Source organism: Lepidothrix coronata, unplaced genomic scaffold (assembly GCF_001604755.1).
Source record: "Lepidothrix coronata isolate B3197 unplaced genomic scaffold, Lepidothrix_coronata-1.0 Scaffold197, whole genome shotgun sequence".
In the NCBI taxonomy this organism is placed as follows: Eukaryota; Metazoa; Chordata; class Aves; order Passeriformes; family Pipridae; genus Lepidothrix; species Lepidothrix coronata.
Window position 1 is genome coordinate 586423 of NW_016690377.1, and position 4663 is coordinate 591085.

Sequence of the window (4663 nt, forward strand, 5' to 3'; positions counted from 1 at the left end):
ACATCTGAGCTCACCAGAGGGAGAGGAAAGGGATAACCTACCAACCCATCACTCAGCCCCAAGAGCCACCAACCCCTGTGAGAGAGGACAAAGTAGCCACAAAGGATCTGACGTGAGACACCAGATCCCTGGGAACTGTGGCAAAAAATAATCCCGAAGCAGACTGTGCGCTAAAGAGAGCCCGAGCACATCCCAGGAAATGGGAAACAATCTGCAACTCCAGCAGAAAATCTGTGCAGGCAGGATGCCGAGTCAGCAGGGCAAACAATGACCCATCACAGCGGGGCCACACCGTGCCCCCAGGTCTGCCACGGGCATGGGCCCTCCCTGGCACTGTCCCCTCCCTGGCACTGTCCCCTCCCTGGCACTGTCCCCTCCCTGGCACTGTCCCCCAGCCGGAGGGTCTCCCCCGAGCCCCCCTGGGCTGCAGCAGGAACACCGTCACTTCCAGTCACTTCCAGCCCCACGCAGGGAGTGGAAGCGGCACTGAGAGCCGCGGGTGGGTGGGCAGGACACGTCCCAGTGCCCGGGCAGAGCCCCCCATCCACGGGGCAGGGTGGAGGGAAGGGCTGGGGGCGGCCGTTACCCAGAGGATGAGAGCGAAGCCGGTGTGGTTTGTCTGGCAGGAGAGGGGTGATCACGCAGGTGCCAGAAGCGGAGCCACACAAATAAAAGACCTCATGCAGAAAAGGAGGAAATACTATTTTTGAGCTGCAGTGGAGTGGGGCCCGAGGAGGCAAGGGTTGTGCAAGAGCTGGGGTGCAGCTGCAAAGGTAGAGGAGGCAGAACACAAGTCAACCTGCTGTCAGGACCTCAGTTCATCACCAGTGTTCCAGAGATGGGTATTGGGGCTTGGCTCAAGGGGAACTGTGCTGCTGCAGGGGGAGAGGTTGGTTTAGCCCAACATGGGTGCCCCAGCGCAAAGGTTTATGTGGGGCACTTCGTGTCTCACTGCTTTTTTGTGGGGTTATTTTTGTGGTGGGGAAGCACGTGAAAAGCCAGTTGCCGGGTGCCTTCAACCACACCAACACATTCAGAGCAAGCCTCATAAACTCTCTCTTCCTTCTGCTGATAATAAAAGTCCAGACATTTCTGCTTAGGAGAGGGATGAGGATAAGCAGAGTGTGCCACAGGCAGTGCAGGGATGAGCCCTGAGCCCCCAGTCCCATGGGACCCCTGATGGGAACCCCTAGGTCCCTCCCCTGCCATCCTTCATTACCACAGGCTCGTCTGGGACCCCACAAAACAGCTCAGCCCTTCTGTGCACGCTGACCTCAGGTTGCACTTGAATGTGCACAAACCTCTGGGCAGAGGAGACTGGGACTGCCCTACACTCAGCCCCCAGCCTGCCCCTCACATCCCACAGGACACAACTGGTCTGTGTTCTTGGGGCCACTGAGAACTTCACTTTTCCATAGGAAAAGGATAAAACTAGCATTTCCAGCTCTGCTAACACATCAGTCCCTCTGCTCAGGAACTCCAGGAGGGCCAGAAAATGTTCAGTTCTCACCAACATTGACTATTTATACAGCACTTTGTAAATTCCAACTCATAAATAATAAATATTTCTATGTGAAACCCAAACAGAAAAGGAGCATCATTTAAAAGTGTGGATGAGCCCCTGAAGGTGTCAGAGCGAGGAGGAACTTCAGCTTCCGAGGACATCCCGTATGGAAACACGATGGACATAACACTGGCACTGGGGGCAACGATTTATGGATGATGCTCACCCTGATTCACAGAGGCTGATCTGCCACCCAATGATGACAAACTTTCCGAGCATTACACGGAATCCAACCCTCAGGAGCTCATTATCAGATCCTGCTTAGGAATGCATGCCATCTCCTAGTGAAGCACATCAGAGGGCGTGCACTACCAGGACTCCTTCCTACCTCTGAAGCAACCAACTTTCAAGCTTTTTCAGTCCTAATGTCCCAATAAAAAAGAAACCCCTTTCCTGACGCAGTGAATGAGATGGCAAATAGTTTGTCTGTAGAAGAAGTTTACAGCAAAACACTCTGGGGATGTGCTTCTCAGGGAGAGGCAGGAGGAGCAGGGAACAGTCCACACAGCACCCAAGTCCCCTCTGCGGCCACGGGTGGCTCAGAGGCCTCGTGTGCAGCCACACAGCCAGACTTTCCGGGAAGAAGCCCAGGACACCAGTATTCCATCACACCATCACGGCTGCTCGTGCCCTGCTCTGTCCTGCTCCCAGCACAGCTACAGCCACAGGAGTGACCCAGGGACACTCTGCTGCAGGAAAACCCGAGGCAGCGGGAGACCCGACATTTGGAGCATCACAGCTGCGCTGCCAGAGCCATCTCCCTGGCACTTCACTCCACAGCACCCATCACACCTGAGGGCAGCCACTGCATCCTCCTCCTCCTCCTCTCTCACGCCTGTCTGCCCGAGCTGCCCTGGTAGCGGCTGGGGTGCAGGAGGACCCCCCGTTTCGGAAGGGCTGGGAGCTGCGATGGCCGGTGCCCCACTGCCCCACGAGCTGAGCCGCAGCCGCGGCAGCTCCACTTCCTCCGACCTGCTCTTGCAGAGCAGCTCCAAGAGCTCGCGCGGCGACGTCTGTCCCGACCCGCGAGACGGACGGGGTAGGCAGAGCCCAGCAGATCGCTCCTGCTAATTCCAGACATTTGCCTTAATGAAATGATTAACCTGTTGGGAGCAGGCTGGGAGCAGCCAGGATACAGCTCTTTATCTGGCCACGAAGAGTCGGGGAGCTCAGAGAATAGCTGCAGATCCCTGAAACCCGCCGCACGTTTGCTTCCAACCCCACAGACTCTCGGCGGCGATGGTGCCCACAGTACTCCCGGGGCTCCTACGGGGACTCCTCTGCTCCCCAAACCTCGTCCGTCCCGGCGGAGCCCCCCTCGCTGCCCCCCGCTTCCCCGTCCCCGACCCTTCACTGCAGGCACCGCCGGGCAGAAGCCGCTCGCACTGGGAGGGCTCGAGCCCAGCCCGGGCACGGACGCTCCAGCTGCAGCGACCGAAGTCTCCGACACATCCCGGGACCACCCTGGGGCCGCCTCCCCGCCCCTCTCTCCGCCGGGGGCACCGACGCCTCCCGCCGCCCCGCAAGCCCGGGGAGCCGGGGGAAGGGGGCCGGAGGGAGGATGGGGACGGGGCAGGGGGGGCTCCCAGCCCGCCCCGCGGGGTCCCTCGAGAAGAGCCCGGGAGCGAGCGCTGCCCACGGGCGGCTCCGCGGACACGCGCGGCCCCCGCACTCACCCCGCGGCGTCCCTGGGCTGCGCCCCCCGCGCATGGCCGGCGGAGCGGGCGGGGGGCGGCGGAGCGGCGGGGCCGGTGGCCGGGCCGGGGCTGCGGGCGCTGCGCACGCCGGGCGGCGGCGGGAGGAGGGCGGGCGGGCGGGCGGCGGAGGGGGTGTGCCCCTGGCTCCGCCGTCGCTTCTTTCCGGGTTAATTACGTCTGTCATTAGCAAACCCGGCCCCGGATGTGAGTGCGGGGCGGCTCCGTGGGGCGGGGGGTCGGTGTCCTCCGTCCCATCGCCCTCCGTCCGTGTCCGGCGCCGCCGCCGCCGCGGGGAGGGGTTGGGACCAGCCCGGTGCCAGCCCCGATACCAGCCTGCTGCGGGTTCCCTGCGCCCCCCAGGGCCGCCCAGTGCCAGGCTCGGGTCCTTCCCGGTGACTGCCCCCAGACCCCGCTCAAAACCGCTCAGCGTGTGCTGGACTCTGGCACTGATGGAGCTGAGTTGCCCAGTTTGGGTCGTGGTTCCTGCAGGAGCATCCCTTTGGAAAGCTGCGGCTGGAGGGAGTTCAGGGTGGATTTGGGGAGCAGCAAACACCCCTGCCCCCGTGCCGTCTAAGGGAAGCCCCCGCTTTCTCTCCGGAACTGCATCTGGCCCCGAAGCACTTTCTCCCGGCGCGGATGAAACCGATCCTGGCACTGCCGTCGCCGCCAAGGCTGCTCAGGAGCCCGGCTCAGGGACACCCGCAACCCTCGTCCGTCCCACGCGTGTCCTCTCCTCCCCACCGCTGCCTTCGCTGCCTGCTCCCGGCATCCTCGCCGGAGCTCCCACGCCCTGCCCTGCCACCGCTGCCTCCCGCTCTCGCCATCCCTCCCTTTGCAAAGACTAAACTGTTCCACGGAGTATTTTTATACCGAGGCATCTCTCGCAGCCCTTGTGACCCGACGGAGCCCGGGGCAGCGCTGTGCTCCGTGCACGGTCACACGGCAGCGAGTCACAGCGCTGCCCTCTGTTCGTTCCGAGAGCCTGGCAGTTCTCCTCATGGATTTTTCCAATGCGTTTTACTGCTGTAGCCTGTCGGGGGGTGCGAGCAGCCCCGGGACTCGCTGAGACACCCCATTAGCAGATGTAGGAGCATGAGAGGAGTCCCAGGGCAGGGCATGTCTCTACTCCAGGGCCTTTGGAGATCCCACCAGCACCCAGAGCCCCTGCAGGAGAACACCTTTCATGTGCCTTGGGGAAGGAGCAGGACTCACAGCAGACAGGGAATAATCTGCTTTCCAGGCACTCCCCTCCAGTGGCAGCAGCTCAGCGTCCTTCTTGTCTGGTGTTTACCCTCACAAGACTCCATATCTATGTTCTCCAGGACTTCTGACTTTCTCACCCTCCAGCACTCACCAAAGCCTCTGTTCCAGCAGCATCCTCCAGCTGGGAGTTCCGTGGCTG

The 4663-nt window shown here is 61.7% G+C and overlaps 1 protein-coding gene across 1 annotated transcript in view; it reads right to left on the bottom strand.

Annotated features, from left to right (window-relative positions):
* The window catches only part of PLEKHA2 (pleckstrin homology domain containing A2), a 14639-nt gene extending 11347 nt beyond the window's left edge, over positions 1-3292 (bottom strand). The window contains exon 1 of the mRNA XM_017831910.1: positions 3241-3292. The gene's annotated coding sequence lies outside the window, so the exon portion shown is untranslated. The remainder of the gene's footprint in view (positions 1-3240) is intronic.
* Between the last annotated feature and the right edge of the window lie 1371 nt (positions 3293-4663).